Below are 24,772 nucleotides of genomic sequence, written 5' to 3'. Positions count from 1 at the left end.
ACTCAAGAAGCACAAAACAGATCATCATGTCAATAAATATCAAAAAAGATATGAACAGACACTTCTGCAAAGAAGACATACAAATGGCTATCAGACACATGAAAAAATGTTCATCATCACAAGCCATCAAGGAGATTTAAATCAAAACCACAGGAGATACCAACTTACACTAGTTAGAATGTCCAAAATTAACAAGACAGTAAACAACTTGTGTTGTAGAAGATGTGGAGAAAGGGGAACTCTCTTACAGTGTTGGTGGGAATGCAAGTTGGTGCAGCCACTTTGGAAAACAGAGTGGATATTCCTTAAGAAATTAAAAATAGAGCTTCCTTATGACCCTACAATTGCATTACTTGGTATTTACCCCAAAGATACAGATGTAGTTAAAAGAAGGACCATCTGTCCATTGTTCTTAGCAGCAATGGCCACATTCGCCAAACTGTGGAAAGAACCAAGATACCCTTCAACGGATGAATGGATAAAGAAGATGTGGTCTATATACTCTATAGAGTATTGTGCCTCAATCAGAAAGGGAATACCCAAATTTTATGTCAACATGAACGGGACTGGAGGAAATTATGTTTCTAAGGAAATTATGCTTATAATGCTTATAATGATTCAATAAGAGAGAGTCAATTATCATATGGTTTCATTCACTTGTGGAGCATAAGAAAGAATATGGAGGACATGGGGAGATGGAGATGAGAAGTGAACTGTGGGATATTGGACAGGGAGATGAACCATGGGAGACTATGGATTCTGAGAAACAACCTGAGGATTTTACAGGGAAGGGAGTGTACTGTTTCCTGAGCCTGGTGGTGGGTATTAAGGGAGCATGGATTGCATGTAGCACTGGGTGTGGTGCATAAACAATGAATTCTGAAACACTGAAAAGAAAAAAAAAATAAGAAAAAAAGAAGAAGAAGATAAGAAAGTGGTTATAAACCCTCATTGTTGGCAAGAAAACTTATTTTGGTTCTTCATGGGTATATCTTGTTTTCTTTGTTAAAGGCCTCAACTTTTTAAAGATACAGAAAAATTAAAATTGGTTTATATATAGGGGTATTATTGAATAGGGAAAAAAAGGATTATATTGAAACTTATATATATATATATATAGATAGATATAGATATAGATATAGATATAAAAGAAAAAAATAATAAACAAATGTATATGTATGGAAAAAGTCCAACTTAAAAATTATTATTTAATATGTTGTATTAAACATCTGGTTGTAATGCTAAGTAGGTTTAAAAAAGAAAATAATAAGAATCATGTGAAATAATTTAAAGAAAATTTGTAGCTTCTGAAATATATAAGTTTTGGGTCTATACTGGGAGCATAAGATATTGTTTTCCCCTGATTTTGGGGTTTTACACTTTAATGGGGGCCCTGTGATTATTGCCCTCTTGTTCTTGTGGCTTGTCTTCTGGGAGAGGGGCCTGGTGCATTGTTTTTCAGTCAGTCCTGCTTGGGCTGCCCTGCCCCCTATCAAAGAGCTGGACTCTGTGGAAACTGGGTTCTTGGTCTTTTGTTCTCTGGAGGTTTTTATTCTTTGGCACCTTTTGAGGCTTTTCAGAGGGTCATAGAAAAGAAAGAATTATCTGTACCCAAACTCCACCTCAGAGAGAGGCCTCCTTCTGCTCCCTTCTGGGTGGTCCAGAAAACACAGACTCCTCCTCTGCAAACTCTGCTGGACATCAAAACCTCCCACAGGCATTGTGCACCCCCAGCCACCATCTCAGTGGTCGCCTGAGGTCCCTGCTTGTCTCTACATCCTCACAGAACTAAAAACATGAGTGATATTTGTCCAGGTGACCCCAATCATGGTGGCTACATTGCTGGGACCACTGTCTAGAGTCCACAGTCACACCGGTGCACTCAGACCTAGCCATAGCCCAGGTTGCAGAAAGTTGTGGGCCCACAGAACTCTGGTAGGAACCTGAGCCAGGCTCTCAGGTACAGGCAGGGGTGCACACAGTCCCAGTGGTGCTGGAAGCAGCAGAAAGCCAAACATTCAGGGACAACTGGAGCTCTCTCAGACATGGATGGCATCAGCTGTGACTGCTCTGGGACTGTGAATTTGTGTCCATACCTGTTGGTGCCTGATTTCTCCAACTGCCCCTTAAGACCCTTTGTTCTTTTTGAGTTCTTTTAACTAGACTCCATGTAATGCTGGTCCTCAACCACAGGGCACTCCCATATTGGGGTATTACTTTCCAATGAGTCACATTCCGTGACTCCCTCCCCCTTCTGTTTATTCTCCAGTATCAGTCTGTGCACTCCCACTCCACTGTACCTCTCCACTGATAATCTCCTGCCCCCATGATATCTAGAAGTATATAATCTTACATCTCAGGCTGATTTCATGGGTGTTCTGAGTGTTCTGGTAGATACTTAGCTCAACTCAGGGGACCAGTTGAAACAGGGTCTCCTACTTCTCCACCATCTTGCCCTTCTTTCCTCTCATGAGTAGACAGAGATCTCATGACATTTGGACAGAGATCTCATGAGATTTCCCTGAGATCTCATGATATTTGGAAGGAGTTCTCATGAGATTTTGGTAAAATTCTCCTGAGAAGTGCCCGAGTTCTCACAAGTTTTGTACTGAGATCTCTCAAGGTTTGGACAGACATCTCATGAGATTTGGAAGAAAATATCATGATATTTTGGTAGAAATCAGATATGATGTGCCTAAGATGTCAAGAGATGTGGACATCAAACTGACCAGTAGGTGCCCAAGCCTTGTTGGGGGCCACCGTCTCCTTGCCCTGGGGTCCCTCCTGGAGGCTCCCTACCTCACCTTCACTGTACCACAAGCCTCTTCCTGGGACAAGTCCACTCCTGACGAGTCCGCTCCTGATGAGGCCGCTCACGACGAGGCCACTGCCAACAAGGCTGCTCCCCGGATGAGGCCGCTCCCCGGGACAAGGCCGCTGTAGATGAGGCCGATAACTGACAGTCTAGTGAGAACGCCACTGCTCCAGCTGCTTGGGGAGAGGGCACTGCAGATGAGGCCGCTCCCCAGGATGAGGCTCCCAGAAATGCCACTCCCGACAAGGCCGCTCCCGGCGGCACCGCTACTCGGGGCAGCGAGGCTCCCAGCAATGCCACTCCCAACACTCCTGATGACGAAATGGGCGCTGTCACTCTCCACAACACCGATACTACCACTCCTACCACTACCCTAATGCCTCCCAATGGCTCCCCTAATGGATACTTTAATGGCTCCTGCTACCCCCTACACTAACAACTCCTGCTACCCCTCCCCGCCAGCTTCAAGGACCACCCTTTTTTGAGGTGGTTGAGCCCGGCCGAGACACAGGTAGCCAATGGGATTGCAACTCAACTCAGTAAATATATAAATACATTGATTGGACGTCTCCATCTATCTGGCCTAGCCTGCCCTGACAGATGGGGCCTCTGGAGCCACAGCATAGGACTCTGTCTGCCCACTCGAAGGAAACTCTGCCCATCACTTTTGCACAAACCCTCCAGATTGGGAGACCACTAAAATGCCATTGAGCCCACCCCAAATTCGTTTTCTGCCTTGGAAAAAGGTGCATTCAGACACATGCCAGACACCTACCTCCAGGCAGACACCCAGGCCAATGACCCTGAGTCAGAAGATGGAACCTGACATACCCCTAGGACCTCAACAGAAACCTAGCTTAGGTTTGAAGCCATCTGCCACCAGAGACAAACTCTGGAATACCTACATATGGTCCAACACTTGATCCCTGAGCCACAAAACAGAATACCTCTCACCCAGAAGGAAACCTGGCTCTTGGGAGCTGCGTCCAACCCTCAGGGGAGGAGATACCTGCATGGCGCCGGAGGCCCCGCCACATTATAAGGTCTCCCTGGACACAAGCCAGCATTGTGACCCATCAGAATGAGGCTCCCTGTCACCACAGCACCCTGGACATTTTGCCCCAGAACCACCAGATCAAAATGGCCTTGTTCCTGGATTGGAATGGTATGAGGAACTGGGCTTTCCAGGCATACATGCAGTGACGTCTGCTATGACGTCTTTCCATACGTGGAACCTGGGTTCCATCAAAACTGACTCCCTTGTCCCGCAGAAGGAAAGCTTGCTGATCAGAGCAGCTCACAATCCCCAGCCTGGGACGACCTCCATGGCCTCATAAGGCCACCCCTCCGTTCATTGGCCATCATGGACACAAACTCCAGTGTGAGCAACCACCTGACATGTGCCCTGACTCAGGTGCTGGAGCCATGACTCATACACTGCACATTGGAAATGCCATGTGCTCGGCAGTGAACAGAACCGGCGCTTGTGCATTCAGAATTCCATCCTCAGCCTCCTGGCCACGCAGCCTTCCAGATTGTACATTCCAGAACCCCAATGCAGTCTTCTGCCTGCCCTCCAGAAAGAAGAAGCGCCCTAGGGGTCTGCAAGAATCTCCACGTGAGGATCAATTGCTTGGAACTCGAAGGCACCCCAGTGTCCTAGGCAGCCCTGTGCACTAATGCTCTGTCTGACACAGCTTAATCCCCTACTTCCCAACAGCCCCTCAGGTAGCGGGCCCCATATCCTGCATGTGGGACATGCCAAGGCCAGAGACTGTCATCTCTACCCAACCTGGGTACCTAGGTATTCAGGCGGCTGTGTCCAGACCATAGTTCAAATCCAGGCCTATGGGGTAACGTCAAGCATCAATGAGCACTCCTTCTACCCCACAAAGGGAAATGCTTGCTGTGCGGATGGGGGTCTATCAGAGTAGGAGCTAGTTGCATGTCCCATGAGACCAAGCCCACCCAGGAGGGCTGCCCTGGCCACAAACAGGAATTGTAACCATTAGCCTGAGCCCACTTTCCAAAACAGACCCATCGATATTGGGCCAGGAGCCTGCATATTGGGTCCGACATGTTCTCTAGACCCCAATCCTCACCCTGGGTCACGTTCTCTGGGTGCATGGATCCAGAAGCTGACTCTGGAATTCCAGCTATGGTGGGACCCCTGAGACGGAAAACTTCACTCTTCCCATCCCCACAAAAGTCAACAAACCCTTGGGCACCAAGCAGAATCCTCACAGAGGCAGAATCTCTCATGGCCACAGAATCTCTCCGTGGCCAACCCAGACACACAACCCAGACAGAAAAACCTGTGCTTCCGCCTCCATGTTGCCCTAATTTCTGATCCCGAGGCACTGCCATCACGGTCCGCAGAAAGGGCCTGCCATCACCTCGCCCCTCATTCTAACCCGGGTTTGTATTTGCAGACTTTTGTCCCCAATGCCCTGGCCAGCAGGACCTCCAGGATGAGGCATCTGGAGCCTCTGTGCAGGACTCTGCCTGCCCTCCTGTAGGAAACTCTGCCTGTCACAGTTGCACAAACCCTCCAGATTGGGAGACACCTGCAAGGCATCTGAGCTCATCCAATTTCGTTGGCCACTCTGGACAGAAATGCACAGTCTGACAAATGCCAGACACCTACATCCAGGCAGACACCCAGGTCAATGGCCCTGAGTCAGAAGATGCAATCTGACATGCCCCTAGGACCTCAACGGATCCCTAACTGAGATTTTCAGGCATCTGTCCCCAGAGGCAGGTTCTGGAATACCTACATATGGTCCAACACTTGGTCCCTGAGCCACAAAACAGAACACCTCCTTTCCCTAGAAGGCCACTTGGCTCCTGGGAGCTGCATCCTGCCCTCACCGGAGGAGAATCCTGCATGGTGCCTGAGCCCCGCCACATTCTATGGTCTTCCTGGACACAAGCCAGGATTTTGACCCTATCCATGAGGCTCCCTGTCAACTCAGCCCCTGGGCACGTTCCTCAGAGCCACCAGATCTAAACTGTCTTGTTGCTGGGTTGAATAGGTAAGCTGAGCTTGGCTTTCCAGAAATCTATGCGGTGAGCTCTGCTACAATGTCTTTCCATATGGGGGACCCTGGATCCATTAAAATGGACTCACCCTGTCCCACAGAACGAAAGCTTGCTGTTCAGAGCAGCTCAAAAGCCCCAGCCTGGCAAAACCTCCATGGCCTTATGAGGCCACCCCTCTATTCATCTGGCATCATGGACACAAACTCCAGCATTAGTGACGATCTGACACTCGCCCTGACTCAGGTGCTGGAGATCTCGAGTCAGAGGCTGTACATTGGAACTGCCATGTGCTTGGCACTAAACTGAACCGGCGCTTCTGCGTTCAGACTTCCATCCTAACCCATTTGGCCTGAAAGCCCAACCGACTGGGAATTCTGGAACCACAACGCATCCTACTGCCTGCCCTTCAGAAAGAAGGAGGACCCTACGGGTCTGCCGAGAATCCCCATGTGAGTATCAAACTGCACGGCCCTAGTCGGAACCACAATATCCAGGCCGCACTGTGCACTAATGCTCTGTGTGACACAGCCTGAGCCCCGACCATAGCTTAAATCCTGCCTATGGGGAAACTTCAAGCAGAAAAGAGCACTCCTCCATCCCCATGGCCAGAAAAGCTTGCTGTCGGTATGGGGGTCCAAACCTCTGTGTGGGAGCCAGCTTCATGACCCATGAGACCAGGCCCACCCAGGAGTGCTGCCCTGGGCACAAACAGGCATTCTGACCATCAGCCTGAGCCTGCTTGCAAAAAAGGCCGCTCGCTAGCTGGACCAGGAACCCGCATATCGGGCCTGCCATGCCCCTAAGCCCAATGCTCACCCTTGGTCAGATTCTCCAGGCACCCGGACCCAGAAGCCCACTCTGGAATCCCTGTTATGGAGGGATCCCTGAGATGGAAAACATCTCTCTTCCCTTCATCCAGAGAGACAACAAAACCTTGGGAGCTGTGCAAAATCCCCTCAGAGGCAGTATCTCCCGTGGGCACATGAGGCCACGCCTTCATTCCATGGCCTAGGGAGACAAATAGCCTAGAAAGAAAAGCCTGCACTCCCGCCTCCCCGTCACTCTAATTTAAGATTCTGAGGCTCTGCCCTCACAGTCTGCAGATTGGGCCTGCCATCACCTCGCCCCTCACCCTAACCCCAGTTTGTATTTGAAGACTTTTGTCCCTAAAGCCCTGGCCAATAGGCCCTCCAGGATGGGGCCTCTCAGCCACAGGACAGGATTCTGCCTGCCCTCCCAAATGAAACTCAGCCCGTCACATTTCCACAAACTCTCCATATTGGGAGAAACCTGCAAGGCCCCTGAGCCCACACAATTTCCTTGGCTGCTCTGGACAGAAATGCACATTCTGACACATGCCAGACACCTACCTCCAGGCAGACACCGAAGTCAATGGTCCTGAGTCAGAAGATGGAAAATGGCATGCCCCTAAGAACTCAACGGAGCCCTAGCTGAGGTTTGCAGGCATCTGCTCTAGAGGAAGGTGTTGGAGTGTAAGGGTCCATGATCAATATTACGAGACTACACAAAGCGAAAATCAAGCAAAGCTTTATTTCATGCCAAGCACCGAAAATCAAACCGACGGTTCAGGGCCATTTCTTACGTTGACCGATGACGAGGACCCCGCTCCCGATGACAATGAAGCGTGGACGACGAGGATGACAACACTGATGACACAGACTCTCCTCTCCATGACGCCACTCTGACAAGGCCACTCCCCAGATGAGGCCACTGTGGACGAGGCTACACGCTGGACGAAGTCCACACCCAATGATAAAGAGGCCGCTCCGGAGCAGGCCACTCTCTGACGAGACAGCATGCCAATGATGCAGCTCCCAGGAATGACGCCACTCTGGTGAGACTGTGCCTTGGGGCAGCGGGGCCAGTCTCTATGGGGCCATGGTAAGGTGGGACACGGGCTGCGCTGCTGCTCGGGGAGGTGAGTCCTTTCATGGTGGCGCTGCTGCTCGGGGCAGGGCAGCTCCCAGCAATGTCGCTCCTGATGCTCCCGATGATCCTGAAGCTTTGACGCTCCTGACGACCCCGACGCTATCACTCCTACGACTACCCTAACAGCTCCCAATGGCTACTCTAATGGCTACTCTAACTCCTCCTACTTCTCTAATGGCTATTCTAACTCCTCCTACATCTCTAATGGTTATTATAACTCCTCCTACTTCTCTAATGGCTATTCTAAAACCTCCTACTTCCCACCCCACAGCCTCATAGACTAACCTTTATAGAGGTGGTTGAGCCTGGCCCACACACAGGCGTCCAATGAGATTTCAACTCACCACAGTTAATATATGCGCACCCCACTGATTAGATATGGCTATCTGGCCTGTCCCACCCCTTTATCTGGGGTTTACAAGTAAGTTCCTCTGGCTAACCAAGCCCCTACATTCCCCCCTTTTTCGTAGGAAATTAGTCTAATCCTTGACTTTTCAGCCAGTTCTATGTTCTCCTGTTGTAAAGGGGTTATATTGAGCATGTAACACTAACTTTTTTATCACTCCAATTTTCTTTGGTGCAAATGACCTTAGGGAGCTTATAATACAGGGGCCAACAAGTAACAGTAGTGCAGAGTTGGCTGATGAGTTAGCCATTAAACGCTTTGTATAACCTTTTCCATTTTTTTCCTAATTCCGTTCATCTAAATTCCCACCTATACATTACATGAACAGGTAACAATAGGAGCAACAATAAATTCACAGTTTTTTTAGTTTTAGCTTTAGTCCATGGTCAGCGGGGTCTGTCAACTGCAGATTCCATCTCTGGGAGGCATCCTCATCCTTGGCTCATTTGACGCAACCCGCATGAATCCAGCCTCTAATGCCCTCTTTTAGAGTAAATGGTCCCTTCCAGCGAGGCTCCAATTTCCCCCTTCATAGCGATGTATCCAAACCAAGTCCCGTAGGTTGGTAAGGATGTGGTTCAACCACCGTCTCCGTCCAAGAGTGAGCAGTCTGGATCCCTAAGTGGGCTTTTTTTGGGGGACAGACTGTAATGACTGCAGTGACTGGAGTACAGACTGATCAGTCATTTCTGCTAGGGCAACCTCTTGTAGTTGAGGACAGAGAAGGGGGTCACCCAAACATTATTTCAAATAGGATCACCTTGCTTAAATAAGGTGTAAATCATACCCTGAGGAGGGAGAAAGAAAGGAGATCCACCCATCCACCGCCAGTCTCCAGAATTAGTTTTGTCAAGGTCTCTTTAAGAGTCAGGTTCATTCTCACTCCTCACCTAGAACTCTGGGGCCGGTAAGCACAATGTAGTTTCCAATTAGTTTCCATGGCTTTGGCCAATGCCTGTGAGACTGAACTCACAAATGCAGGGCCACTGTCTGACCCAATTACAAGAGGCAGTCCAAACCTAGGAATTATTTCTTCTAGTAGCTTTTTGGCTACCACTCCTGCCGTCTCATGTTTGGCAGGAAAAGCATCTACCCAGCCTGAAAATGTATCTACAAAAGCAAACATGTACTTGTGCCCATATTTTCCAGATTTCATTTCTGTAAAATCTATTTCCCAATAAACTCCTGGTTCCTTACCGGTTTCTCTTTTCCCTCTTCCCATTTTAGTTCTTCCCACATTAACTGCCTGGCATTGAGCACATCTATCAACTACATCCTGAATCATATACCCTAATTTTGAACCCTGGAACTGCTTTCCTATAAGCTCCTTGAGTTTGCGTATCCCCAAATGAGTACCCTGGTGTATCTGGTCTACTAACTTTTTGCCTAGTCTTCGAGGAAGAAATGTTTGTCCTGCTTCAGTCTTATCCCAGTCCCCTTCATAGTCCAAATTAATCCATTTCTGTAAATACTTTAAATCTTCTGAATTGTTCAGTTTTTCTGGTAGGGGTGGAGCCGGGAGTGTAACCAGTTCTTGCACTGTTTCTCGGGCTGCTTGGTTTGTGGCTTGATTGGATAATTGGTTTCCTTTTGAAATCAGAGCAGTCCCCATTTGGTGTCCCAGGCAATGCATAAGAGACACCTATTTTGGGTCCCAAATAGCCTGGAGGAGAGCCAATATTTCTCCTCTGATTTTAATTCCTTTTCCTTCTGCTGTTAATAGACCACCCTTTCTTTATAAATAGCCCCATGAATATGGAACATTACAAAGGCATACCTGCTGCCCATATAGATATTGGTAGTTTTACCTTTGGCCATCTGCAGTGCTTTGGTGAGTGCAATCAGTTCCGCTTTTTGTGCCTAAGTTCCATGTTGTAGGGCTTCTGTCCAGAGATTCTGCTCAGGAGAAACTACCGTAGCCCCCGCATACCTCTATCCATTGACCATGTAGCAACTCCCATCTGTGAACAGAGTCATCTCGGCATCTGGGAGGGGAATGTCTCAGATCTGGCCTTAATCCTGCAACTTGGGATAGGACCTTCCCCAGTCGTGTGGGTGGTCAGCCAGCTCCTCTGGTAGCAACATGGCTGGATTTAGCACTGCCAGGAACAGGAAGGTCACTCTTGGTTCGTTGAGGAGGAGGACCTGATACCTGGTCACTCAGGTTATTGTCATCCATCGGTCTGGTGGAGTCTGGAGAAGGCTCTCAATAACATGGGTGGTGGTCTAAATGAGATTTGGACCCAAATTCACTTTACTTGCATCCTTGACCAGGAGGGCCGTGGCAGCAATTATGCAGATGCAAGAGGGAAATCCAGCCACTACTGTATCTAGTTTCTTGCTAAGGTAGGCTACTGGCCTTTGCCAAGGCCCCAGATTATGAGTCAAAACTCCTTTGGCCACTCCTGCGTTTTTTATCCACATACAAGTGGAAGGGCTTGGTAACATCTGGGATGGCCAATGCACTCAGTACAGCTGTTTGTAATTCCCGAAATGCTCCTTCTGCCTCAGCTGTCCACTCTATCATTGTGAGCCCCGCCTTTTGCTAATTAGTAGGGAGGTTGGGCAATCTCCTCAAACTGCAGTATCCACAGGCTAAAGAAGCCCACCATCCTAGAAACTCCCTGACTTATCGGGACGTGGTGGGGCGGGGGTATCGGGTGAACACATGTTTTCTGGACCAGTGAATGCACTCCCTCGTGAAGATTAAAGCTTAGATATGTGGCATGGCTCTGCAGAGCCGTGCTTTCTTTGCTGACACCCGATGCCCTTTTTCCTGCAGAGTCTGTTAGAGAGCTCTCATCTGCCACATCCATGACTTATAGTCCTCAGCAGATACTAGCAAGTCATCAACATACTGTAGCAGAGTGACTACTAGGTTGGAGGTACTGTACTCGAGCAAATCCTCGTGTAGTGCCTTGTCAAAAAAATAACAGTGGGTTAATTATTGAATCCTTGGGGAAGTCTTGTACAGGTGAGCTGGCCTTGGAATCATTCCTGTGGGTTGGACCACTCAAAGGCAAAAAGGGATTGAGATTACCTTGCTAAAGATATGCAGAAAAATGCATCCTTGAGATCTAAGATGGTATACACAGTTCTTCTGGGGCCCAGGATGGAGAGTAGGGTATAGGGGTTAGGACCGTCAGGTGGGTATCTTCAACCTGTTTATTAACTTCCCGCAAATCCTAACAGTTTGGTACTCCCCAGTCTCAGCCATTTTGATGGGCAGCAAAGGTGTGTTCCATGGAGATTTGCAAGGAACTAGGATCATGTCTCCTCGGAGATGGTTAATGTGCTTTCCGATCCGTTCCTTTGCTTCCCAGGGAAGGGGCTATTGCCAAATGTGAGCAGCCGTAGCCATCACCTTTAATTGTACCACCACTGGAGTTTGTCCCCTGGCCAAGCAAGGGGGCTACCCTTCTGCCCAGACCTCGGGAAACTCGACCTGTAGGATTTGGAGGAGACTCCACGCCTTTGTCTCCTCTGGTTTTGAGACTGGCTTATAAAGGAGGTATTCATCTATTGCTGCCATAAGCACCTGTAGAGTTGGTTGTCTCAAGGTTACAGTCATGTCTACTTCTGAGAACTGAATGGCAGGTCATAACTTGTGGAAGAGATCTCTTCCCATCAAGTTATATGGGGCATTAGGGAGGACCAAAAATCTATGTTTCACTACTCCCGAGGCCAAAATTAAAGTCCTCTCTGTTGTCCATTTATGTCTCGCTGTGCCATTTGCTCCTTGTACCCAAGCTTCCTCTCAATAGTTTTCCCATAGGTTTAAGTAATGATGAAAATTGGGCTCCCGTGTCCCCCCAAAAAATCAATCAATTTCCCCTCCACTTCAATTTTTGCTCTGGGGGCCAGCATTGCCGTCTTCCTTTTGGGGCACTCCCTGGCCCAGTGTCCTTTTGCCTTACAGTAAGCACACTGATCTGAATCTATGTCTTCCCACCTGCCTTCTCTGTGCTTAGGCTTTTCCTTCCATTTACTATCCCCTACCTATCTCATGTCATGCCAAAACCTTAACCAGCTTTTTGTCCGTTTTTCATTCTCCTGTGCATCCCTGTTCTTAAACACTTTTTCTTCTATTCCCAATAGTTCAATCAGATTCTTCCCTTCAAATCCTTCAATTTCCTGAAGTTTTGTCCTTATATAGGGGGCTGACTGACTGGCAAAAGCAAGATTTACTGCCCCCTGATTTTTGGGTGCCTCAGGGTTCATTGGGTTATACATTTTATAGGCTTCAATGAACCTTTCTAGGAAAGCTCCTGGAGACTCATTCTTACCTTGAGTCACCGTACTAATTCTGGTTTAGTGCAATTGCAATTTTTACTTCTGGAAATGCAGTTCCAGGATTTCAACATATCAAAGAACCATACTTTTTCTGGAAGTCTCCTATATGAATTCCCTTAAGGCAGAATTCATCTTACAAGAGAATTAAAACAATTACAAATTATAAAGAACTCAGAATAGATATGGTTAAATATCAAATGATGACCCTTATCAAAACATTAAAACTTTAGAAAATGTATAGAACCTTTGGAGTAGTTACAGCATTTACCCAAATGTAACCCAAGGTTTATCATTGATTTAGCAGTAATACCTGAGTAACTTACCCTATCAGTGAAGAGCCCTATGAGTCAAAGAGATCTCATTTACAATTCTGGGAGGGCAAAGAAAACCATTTACATTTTCTTAGAAACATCTCAATCTCTAGTGAAGACTATATATTAACCAATTGTGAACTGTTGCAATAGTAGTTAAGCACAATACATGTTTACCAACAGATATCAAAAGCACAAACCTAGTTCCAGCAACCAGCGCCCTAGCACTTCATCCATTTGTCATCCAAGCAAAACTTTACAGCTTTAGGTTACCAAAGACTGTGAAAGCTACTTTAACAATTACCCATTAAAACCCTGAGACAGACAATTAACCATCAGTTCAGTCATCGCTTTGCTAACAGATTTCATGTTCCACCTGGGCCCATTCCACTTCATATGACATGCTTTCCCGCCAGCCAGGGGGAGGGGCTAGGCAGTCCACGTTGGGCCAGAGAAGGAAGGAATTCCCCGAAACAAAGGGAGTTTCGGCAGCTTCTTGGGAATATTCCTTAACGTCTCTCTCCCAAGTTAGACTAAACCACGTTTTCTCCAGTTATAGCCCTTAACAGACACAGCATAGCTGTGTCCGTCTTCTCCCCGGTGGGCCATACCCAGGAGCTCCAACCAGACAGACGAACAAGATCCCAACACCCCTGGAGGCTTTTCCCATAAATTCTGATGCTGGCTCAGTTCTTGTTGTTTGATCCCAGGCTAGCCCCCAGTGTTAGTGTCTGTGAGCAAAGGAACGAGACTGACACAAAGCTAAAATTAAGCAAAGCTTAATTTCAGGCCACACATCGAAAATGAAACCGACATGTCGGGGCCATTTCTTACGTAAAGGCAACGACCTTGAGGATGCTGCTCCCGATGACAAAGAGGCGAGGATGATGAGGACAACAACCCTAATGACACAGACTCTGCTCCCCATGACTCCACTCCAACAAGGCCGCTCCCCAGACGAGGCTGCTCTGGATGAGGCCACACGCTGGACGAAGGCCACAACTGATGATGAAGGGGCCACTCTGGACCAGGCCATTCTCCAACGAGACCACACACTGACTAGGCCACTCCCCCGAATGACACCACTCTGGCGAGGCCACAGCTCTGGTCAGGGAACCGGGTCACGGCGCGGCCACAGCGAGGCCGGTGACAGGCGGCACTTCTGCTCGGGGAGGCGAGGCTGCTCATGGCGGTCCCGCTCCCAGCAATACCACTCCCAATGCTCCCGATGACCCTGAAGCTTTGATGCTCCCGATGAACCCGAAGCTATCACTCCTACAACTACCCTAAAAGCTCCCAATGGCTACTCTAAAGGCTACTCTAACTCCTTCTACTACTCTAACGGCCATCTAACTGCTTCTACTTCTCTAATGGCAATTCTAACTGGTCATATTCTCTAATGGCTATTCTAACTCCTCCTACTTATCCCCCCCGCCCCCCAAGCCCACAGACTAAGCTTTAAGAGGTGGTTGAGCCCGACCCATACACAGGTGACCAATAAGATTTCAATTCACCACATTTAATATATGCACGCCCCACTGATTGGATAAGGCAACCTGGCCAGGCCCACCCCAATATCCAGGGTTTACAAGTAAGTTCCTCTGGCTAACCAGGCCCCTATATTAGTACCTACATATCTTCCAATGCTAGGTACCTGATCCAAAAAACAGAACACCTCCTGTCCCCAGAAGGCAACCTGGCTCTTGGGAGCTGCGTCCAACCCTCAGTGGAGGAGAATCCTGCATGGGACCTGAGCTCCCGCCACACTCTAAGGTATCCCTGGACACAAGCCAGCATGGTGACCCATCATCATGAGGCTTCCTGTCAACTCTGCCCCCTGGGCACTTGCCCAAGAGCCATCAGATCAAAACTGCCTTGTTCCTGAGCTGAGAGGATAAGCTGAGATGGGCTTTCTAGACATCTATGTGGTGAGCTCTGCTACCATGTCTTTCCATATGGGGGACAATGGAGCCATCAAAATGGACTCCCCCGTCCCGCAGACGAAAAGCTTGCTGTTCAGAGCAGCGGACAAGCCCCAGCCTGGGAAAACCTACATGGTCTCATGATGCCACCCTTCCATTCATCTAGCATCATGCAAACAAACTCCAGAGTGAGTGATAATCTGATACTCGCCCTGACTCAGGTGCTGGAGATCTCGAGTCATATGCTGCACATTGGAAATACCATGTGTTCTGCACTGAACAGAAACAGCGCTTGTGCGTGCAGACTTTCGTCCTCACCCTCCTGGCCAACAAGCCCTCCAGATTGGGAATTCTAGAGTCACAACGCAGCCTTCAGCCTGCCCTCCAAAAAGAAGAAGTATCCTATGGGTCGGCCCAGAATCCCCATGTGAGGATCTACCTGCATGTCCCTAGATGAAACCCCAATATCCAGGCTGACTCTGCACTAATGCTCTGTGTGACACAGCCTGAGCCCTGACCTCCAGTCAGCCACCCAGGTAGCGGGTGCCATCTCCTGCAGGTGGAACCGGCCATGGCCTTAGTCTGTCATGTCTACCCAAACTGGGTGTTCAGGCATCTGTGCCCAGACCATATCTCAAATCCCAGCCTATGGGGAAGCTCAAGCACAAATGAGCACTCCTCCATCCCAATGGATGGAAAAGCTTTCTGTGGAGAGGGTGGTTCACACCCTCAAAGTGGGAGCCAGTTGCATGGCCCATGAGAACATGCCCACCCTGGAGGTCCGCCTTGGGCACAAATAGGCATTGTGACCATCAGCCTGAATCTGCTTTCAAAGAAGCCCCCTCGGTAGCTGGACCAGGGCCCACATTTCGGGCCTTCCATGCCCCTAGGCCCAAATCCTCTCCCTCGGTCGGTTTCACCAGGCGCCTGAACCCAGAAGCTGACTTGGAATCCCTGCTATGGTGGGACACCTGAGAAGGAAAACAGCTCTCTTCCCTTCATCCAGAAAGACACCAAAACCTTGGGAGCCATGCAAAATCCCGACAGAGGCAGAATCTCCCATGGACCATGAGGCCACCACTCGATTCCGTGATGTACTGAGACACACAACCCAGAGAGAAAACCCTGCACTCCAGCCTCCCCGTCGCCCTAATTTTAGAACCTGAGACACTGCCATCAGAGTCTGATATGGGGCTTTCCATCACATCGCCCCTCACCCTATCCCAAGTTTGTGTTTGCAGACTTTTGTCCACAAAGCCCTGGCCCACAGGCCCTCCAAGATGTGGCATCTGGTGCAACAGTGCAGGATTCTGCCTGAACTCCTGAAGGAAATTCTGCCGAACACAGTTGCACAACCCCTCCAGATTGGGAGACACGTACAAGGCCCCTGAGCCCACCCAATTTCATTGACCACTCTGGACAGATATGCAGTCTGACACATGCCAGACACCTACCTCCAGGCAGACACCCAGGTCAAGGGCCCTGAGTCAGAAGATGGAAACTTACATGCCCCTAGGAAGTCAATGGAACCCTAGCTGAGGTTGGCAGGCATCTGTCCCCAGACGCAGGATCTGGAATACCTACATATGGACCAACACTAGGTCCCTGAGCCAAAAAAATAGAATATTTCCTGTCCCCAGAAGGTAACCTGCCACTTGGGAGGAGGTCCAACCCTCAGTGGAGGAGAATCCTGCATGGAGCCTGGGCCCCAACCACATTCTAAGGTCTCCCTGGACACAATCCAGTATTGTGACCCATCAGCATGAGGCTCCCTGTCAACTCAGGCCCTGGGCACTTGCTCCAGAGACACCAGATCGAAACTGCCTTATTCCTGGGCTGAAAGGAGAAACTGAGCTGGGCTTTCCAGACATCTATGTGGTGAGCTCTGCTACCATATCTATCCATATGGGGGACTCTGGAGCAATCCAAACAGACACACCCTGTCCCAGAGAAGGAAAGCTTACTGTTCAGAGCATCTCAGAAGCCCCAGCCTGGGAAAACCTCCATGGCCTCATGAGCCCACCCCTCCCTTCTTCGGGCATCATGGACACAAACTCCAGCATGAACGACCATCCGACACTCACCCTGACTCAGGTGCTGGAGATCTCGAGTCAGACGCTTCATATTGGAAATGCCATGTGCTCAACACTGTAGTGAACCAGCGCTTGGGCGTTCAGACAACAACATCAACATCATGGGCTGCAAGCCCTCCAAACTGGAAATTCTGGAGCCATAACACAGCCTTCTGTCTTCCCTCCAGAAAGACGAGGTGCCCTTTTGGTCTGCCCAGAATCCCCATGTGAGGATCAACTTGCACAGCCCTACACGGAACACAACTATCCAGGATGCACTGTGCAGAAATGCTATCTCTGACAGAGCCTGAGCGCTGACCTCCAGTCAGCCCCCCAGGTAGCGGATGCCATCTCCTGCAGGTGGGACCGGCATGGCCCAATGCTGTCATCTCTACCCAGTCTGGGTGTTCAGGCATCTGTGCCCCGACCATAGCTCAAATCCCGGTCTATGGGGGAACCTCAAACACAATATATCACTCCTCTTTCCCATGGCCAGAAAAGCTTGCTGTGAGTATGGGGGTCAAATCCTCAGAGTGGGAGCCAGCTGCATGGCCCATGAGAACACGTCTAACAAGGAGCTCCGCTCTGGGAACAACCAGGCATTGTGACCATCAGCCTGAGCCTGCTTTCAAACAAGCCCCATCTAGAGCTGGACCAGGAGCCCGCATATTGGGTCTGCCATGCCCCTAGGCCCAAAATCGCACCCTTGGTCAGGTTCTTCAGGCAGCCAGATGCAGAAGCCGACTCTGGAATCCCTGCTATGGTGGGAACCCTGAGACGGAAAACAGTTCTCTTTCCTTCATCCAGAAATACATCAAAACCTTGGGAGCCGTGCAAAATCCCCATAGTGGCAGAGTCTCCCATCGACTCATCAGGCCACCCTTCCATTCCATGGCAAACCAGGACAAACAACCCAAACAGAATAGCCTGTGCTACCGCCTCCCTGTTGCCCTAATTTCAGATACAGAGGCACTGCCCTCACGGTCTGCTGATTGGGCCTGCATCACCTCACCCGAAAACATATCCCGAGTTTGTGTTTGCAGAGTTTTGTCCCCAAAGCCCTGGCTGAAAGGGCCTCCAGGATGGCACCTCTGGAGCCACAGGGCAGTACTCTGCCTGCCCACCCATAGGAAGCTCTGCCCGTCACATTGCACAAACCCTCCAGATTGGGAGACACTTGCAAGGCCCCTGAGCCCACCACAAATTCGTTGGCCACCTTGGAAAAAAGGCTCATTCGGACACATGCCAGATACCTAAATCCAGGCAGACACTCAGACAATGGCCCTCAGTCAGAAGATGGAACCGGACATACCCCTAGGACCACAAGGGAACCCTAGCTGAGGTTTCCCGGCATCTGTCTGCAGAGGCAATCTCTCAAATACCTACATATGGTCTAACACTTGTTCCCTGAGGAACAAAACAGAACACCTAATGTCCCCATAAGGCAACCTGGCTCTTGGGAGATGCGTCCAACCCTCAGGGGAGGAGAATCCTGCATGGCTCCTAAGCCCCCGCCACATCCTAAGGTCTCCCTGGACACAAGCCAGCATTGTGACCCATCAGAATGAGGCTCTCTGTCACCTCAGCCCCCTGGGCACTATACCTCAGAACCACCAGATTGAAACGGACTTGTTCCTGGGCTGGAAAGCGAAGTGGAACTGGGCTTTCCATGCATCCATGTGGTGACTCATACTACGATGTCTTTCCCTATGGGGAACCCTGTGCCATCAAAACGACCTCCCCCTGTCCCACAAAAGAAAGCTTGCTTTTTGGATCAGCTCACAAGCTCTAGCCCAGGAAGACCTCCATGGCCTCATGAGGCCTCCCCTCCATTCGTCGGCCATCATGGACAAAAACTCCTGGGTGAGTGACCATCTGACATGTGCCTGACTCACGTGCGGGAGACCTCGAGTCAGACGCTGCACATTTGAAATGTCATGTGCTTGGCACTGAACGGAACCAGTGCTTGTGCGTTCAGAATTCGGTCCTCACCCTCCTGGCCCGCCAGCCCTCCAGATTGTTCATGCCTCCAACGCAGGCATCTGCCTGCCCTTCAGAAAGAAGAAGGGACCTAGGTGTCTTCACAGAATCCCCACGTGAGGATCAACCTGCATGGACCTTGACGGCACCCCAATATCCATGCCGCCCTGTGCAATAATGCTCTGTCTGACACAGTGTGAGCCCCGACCTCCCATCAGTCTCCTAGATAGTGGGCACTATATACTGCACGTGGGATATTTCAAGGCCAGAGACTTTCATCTCTACCCAACTTGGGTTTTCAGGGGTCTGTGCCCAGACCATAGCTCAAATCCCAGGCTATGGGGGAACCTCAAACATCAAAGAGCACTCCTCTTTCCCCACGATGGTAAAAGCTTGCTGTGGGGATGGGTTCTAACCCTCAGAGTGGGAGTCATCTGCATGGCCCATTAGACCATGACCACCCAGGAGGGCCGCCCTGGCCACAAACAGGCATTGCGACCCTCAGCCTGAGCCCTCTTTCAAACCAGTCTCCTCGCTAGCTGGACCAGGAGCCCGCATATCGGGCCTGACATGCCCCTAGGCCCAAATCCTCACCCTCGGTCGGGTTCTCCAGGTGCCCATACCCAGAAGCCGACTCTGGAATTCCTGCAATGGAGGGAAACCTGAGACAGAAACAACATTCTTCCCTTCAACTGAAAGACACCAACCCCTTGGGAGCAGGGCAGAATCCTCACAGAAGCAGAATCTCCCATGGCCCCATGAGACTACTAATTCTTCCGTGGCCAACCAAGACACACAAACAAGACAGAAAAGCCTGCACTCCCACCTCCCCATCGCCCCCATTTTTGGTACCAGGTTACTGCCCTCTCAGTCCGCAGATCATGCCTGCCATCACCTCACCCCTAAACCTTAGCCTAGTTGGTATTTGCAGACTTTTGTCCCCAAAGCCCTGGCTGACAGGCCCTTTGGGATGGGGCTTCTGGAGCCACAGCGCGGGACTCTGCCTGCACACTCGAAGGAAGCTCTGCCCATCACATTTGTAAAAACCCTCCAGATTGGGAGACCCCTACAATGCCCGTGAGCCAACCCCAAATTCGTTGGCCGCCTTGGAAAAAAGGTGCCTTCGGACACAGGTCAGACACCTATGTCCAGGCAGACACCCAAGTCCATAACCCTGAGTCAGAGATGGATCCTGAATTACTCCTAGGACCTCAACGGAACCCTAGCATAGGTTTTCACGCATCTGTCACCAGAGACAAACTCTGAAATAACTACATATGTTCCAACACTTGAATCCTGAGCCACAAAACAGAACACCTCCTGTCCCAAGAAGGAACCTGGCTCTTAGGAGCTGCGTCCAACCCTCAGGGAAGGAGAATCCTGCATGGCACCAGAGTCACCACCACATTCTATGGTCTCCCTGGACACAAGCCAGCCTTGTGACCCATCAGAATGAGGATCCCTGTCACCTCAGCAACCTGGGCCCTTTGCCACAGAGACACCAGATCGAAACGAAATTGTTCCTGGGCTGGAAGACTAAGTAGAGCTGAGCTTTATAGGATTCCATGCAGTGACTTCTGCTACGACGATTTCCATATGGGGGACCATTGTGCCATCCAAACGGACTCCACCTGTCCCTCAGAAGGAAAGTTTGCTGTTCGGAGCATCTCACAAGCCCCAGCCTGGGAAGACTTAATGGCCACATGAGGGCACCCCTCCACTCGTTGGCCTTAATGGACACAAACTCCAGTGTGAGCGATCATCTGACATGTGCCTGACTCAGGTGCAGGAGATCTCGAGTCAGAAGCTACACATGGGAAATGCCAGGTGCTCGGCACTGAACGGAAATGGCGTGTGTGCCTTCAGAATTCTGTCCACAGCCTACTGTCCCACCAGTCCTCCAGGTTGTTCATTCAGGAGCCACAATGCAGTCTTCTGCCTGCCCTCCAGAAAGAAGAAGCGTCCTAGGGGTTTGCCAGAATCCCCACGTGAGGATCAACCTACAAGGAACTCGATGGCCCCCCAAAGTCCTAGGCTGCATTGTATACTAATGCTCTGTTTGACACAGCTTGAGCCCCGACCTCCCAACCCCCCCCCCCCGGGGGGAGCGGGCCCCATATCCTGCAGGTGGGACATACCAAGGCCAGAGACTGTCATCTCTACCCAACCTGGGTATTCAGGCATCTGTGTTCAGAACATAGCTCAAATCCCGGGCTATGGGGGAACCACAAGCATCAGCGAGTACTCCTCCATCCGCATGACAGGAAAAGCTTCCTGTATGGATGGGAGTCTAACCCTCAGAGTGGGAGCCAGCTGCGTGGCCCATTAGACTACACCCACCCAGAAGGGCTGCCCTGGCCACAGAGAGGCATTGTGACCCTTAGCCTGAGCCCACTTTCAAAACAGACCCCTTGCTAGTTTGATAAGGATCCCGTATATCGGGTGTGACATGTCCCTAGACCCAAATCCTCACCCTCGGTCGGGTTCTCCAGGCACCCAGATCTAGAAGCTGACTCTGGAATTCCTGCTATGGTTGGACCCCTGAGATGGAAAACCGCATGCTTCTCTTCCCCCTGAAAGACAGCAACACCTTGGGAGTCGGGAAGAATCCTCACAGAGGCAGAATCTCTCATGGCCCCATGAGGCCACCACTCCATTCTGTGGCCAGTCGAGACTCACAACCCAGACAGAAAAGCCTGTGAACCCGACTCTGTGGGGCCCTAATTTCAGATCCCGAGGCACTGCCCTCAAGGTCTGCAGATCAGGCCTGCCATCACCTCGTCCCTCACTCTAACCTGAGTTTGTGTTTTCAGACTTTGTCCCCAAAGCCCTGGCCTACAGGTCCTCCAGGATAGGGTGTCTTGAGCCTCTGATCAGGGCTCTGCCTGCCCTCCCGTAGGAAACTTTGTCCGACAGAGTTGCACAAACCCTCCAGATTGGGAGTCACCTGCAAGGCCTCTGATTCCACCCAAATTCGATGGCTGCTCTAGACAGAAATACAGTGTGACACATGCAGACACATACATCCAGGCAGACACCCAGGTCAATGGCCCTGAATAAGAATATGGAAACTGACATGCCCCTAGGATGTCCACGGAATCCTAGCTATGTTTGTAGGCATCTGTCCCCAGAGGGAGGTTCTGGAATACATCATATGACCCAATGCTTGGTACCTAGACAAAAAACAAAACACCTCCAGTCCCCAGAAGTCAACCTCGCTCTTGGGAGCTGCGTCCAACCCTCATGGTAGGGGAATCCTGCATGGCGCCTGAGCCCCCACCACATTCTAAGGTCTCCCTGGACACAAGCCAGCATGGTGACTGACCAGCACGAGGCTCCCTGTGAACTCAGTACCCTGGGCACTTGACCCAGAGCCACCAGATCAAAACTTCCTTGTTCCTGGACTGAAAATATAAGCTGAGATCGGCTTTATAGACATCTATATGGTGAGTTATGCTACCATGTCTTTCCAGATATGGAACCATGGAGCCATCAATATGAACTCGACGTCTCCCACAGAAGGAAAATTTGCTGTTCGGAGAAGCTCACAAGCCCCAGCCTGGGAAACCTCCATGGCCTCATGAGGCCACCCCTCCATTCATTGGGCATCATGGACAAAACTCCAGCGTGAGTGAACATCCGACACTCTCCCTGCCTCAGGTGCTGGGGATCTCCAATTAGACGCTGCACATTGTAACTGCCATGTGCTTGGCGATGAACTGAACAGGCGCTTGTTCGTTCACACTTATATCCACACCCATCTCGCCCGCTAGCCTTCCAAATTGGGAATTCTGGAGTCACAAAAGGCAGCCTTCTGACTGCCCTCTAGAAAGATGAAGAGTCCTATGGATCTGCCCAGAATCCCCAGGTGAGGATCAACCTGCCCGGCACTAGATGGAACCCCAATAGCCAGGCCGCACTGTGCACTAATGCTCTGTGTGACACAGCCTGAGCCCCGACCTCTAGTCAGCCCCCCAGGTACCGGATCCCATCTCCTTCAGGTGGGACCGGCCATGGCCCTAGGCTGTCATGTCTACCCAACGTGGGTGTTCAGCCATCTGTGCCCAGATCATAGCTTAAATCACAGCCTCAGGTGGAAACTGAAGCAAAATAGAGCACTCCTCCTTCTGCATGGCCAGAAAAGCTTGCTGTGAGGATGGAAATCAAACCTTCAGAGTGGGAGACAGGTGCATGGTCCATGATACCACGTCCACCCAGGAGCTCCACCCTGGACACAAACAGCTATTGTGACCATTAAGCTGAGCCATCTTTCAAACAAGACCCCTCACAGCTGTACTAGAAGCCCACATATCGGGCCTGCCATGCCCCTTTGCCCAAATCCTAACCCTTGGTCTCGTTCTTCAAGCGCCTGGACCCAGAAGCCGACTCTGGAATCCCTGCTATGACAAGTCCCCTGAGACGGAAAACAGCTCTCTTTCCTTCATCCAGAAAGACTACAAAGCCTTGGGAGCTGTGCCAAATCCCCCCAGAGGCAGAATCTCCCATTGACACATGAGGCCACCCCTCCATTCCGTGGCAAACAGAAACAGACAACCCAGAGAGAAAAGCCTGCGCTCTGGCCTCCCAATTGCCCGAATTTCAGATCCTGAGGCAATGCCCTCACGGTCTGCAGTTCTGGCCTGCCATCACCTCGTCCATCGCCCTAACCTGAGTTTGTGTTTGCAGACTTTTGTCCCCAAAGCCCTGGCCTACAGGCCCTCCAGGATGGGGACTCTGATGCCACAGCACAGGACTCTGCCTGCCCACCCGAAAGAAACTCTGCCCATCACATTAGCACAAACCCTGCAGATTTGGATACAACTGCAATGTCCCTGAGCCCACCCCAAATTCGTTGGCCACTCTGGACAGAACTGCACAGTCTGACACATGCCAGATCCGACATCCAGGAAGACACCCAGGTCAATGGCCCTGAATCAGAAGATTTAAACTCACATGCCCCTAGGACCTCAATGGAACCCAAGCTTAGGTTTGTAGGCATCTGTCACCAGGGGCAGGCTCTGGAGTACCTAAATATGATCCAACGCTTGTTCCCTGAGCCACAAAGCAGAACACCTCCTGTCCCCAAAAGTCAACCCAGCTCTTGCGAGCTGCGCCCAACCCTCAGGGGAGGAGAATCCTGCATGGTGCCTGAGCCCCCTCCACATTCTAAGGTCTCCCTGGACACAAGCCAGGATTTTGACCCTATAGCATGAGGCTCCCTGTCAACTCAGCCTCCTGGGCACATGCCCAGAGCCACCAGATCGAATCTGTCTTGTTCCTGGGCTAAAAGGATAAGCTGAGCTTGGCTTTCCAGAATCTATGTGATGAGCTCTGCTCCTATGTCTTTCAATATGGGGGACCCTGGATCCATTAAAATGGACTCACCCTGTCCCACAGAACGAAAGCTTGCTGTTCAGAGCAGCTCAAAAGCCCCAGCCTGGGAAAATCTTCATGGCTTCATGAGGCCACCCCTCAATTCATCTGGCATCATGGACACAAACTCCAGCGTGAGCGATGATCCAGCACTCACCCTGACTCAGGTGCTGGAGATCTTGTGTCAGATGCTGTACATTGGAACTGCCACGTGCTCAGCACTGAACTGAACCAGTGCTTCTGTGTTCAGACTTCCATCCTCACCTGTATGGCCTAAAAGTCCACCAGATTGGGAATTCTGGAGCCAAAATGCATCCTATTGCCCAGCCTTCAGAAAGAAGGAGGGCCATAAAGATCTGCCGAGAATCCCCATGTAAGTATCAACATGCAAGGCCCTAGTCGGAACCACAATATCCAGGCCGCACTGTGCACTAATGCTCTGTGTGATACAGCATGAGCCCCTACCTGCAGTCAGCCCCCCAGGTAGTGGGCGCCATCACCTGCAGGTGGGACCGGCCATGGCCCCAGCCTGTCATCTCTACCCAACCTGGGTGTTCAGGCATCTGTGCCCTGACCATATCTCAAATCATGGCCTATTGGGGAACCTC

The sequence above is a fragment of the Meles meles genome, chromosome Y, assembly GCF_922984935.1.
Source record: "Meles meles chromosome Y, mMelMel3.1 paternal haplotype, whole genome shotgun sequence".
Lineage (NCBI taxonomy): Eukaryota > Metazoa > Chordata > Mammalia > Carnivora > Mustelidae > Meles > Meles meles.
Note: the sequence above shows the minus strand (reverse complement) of the source record.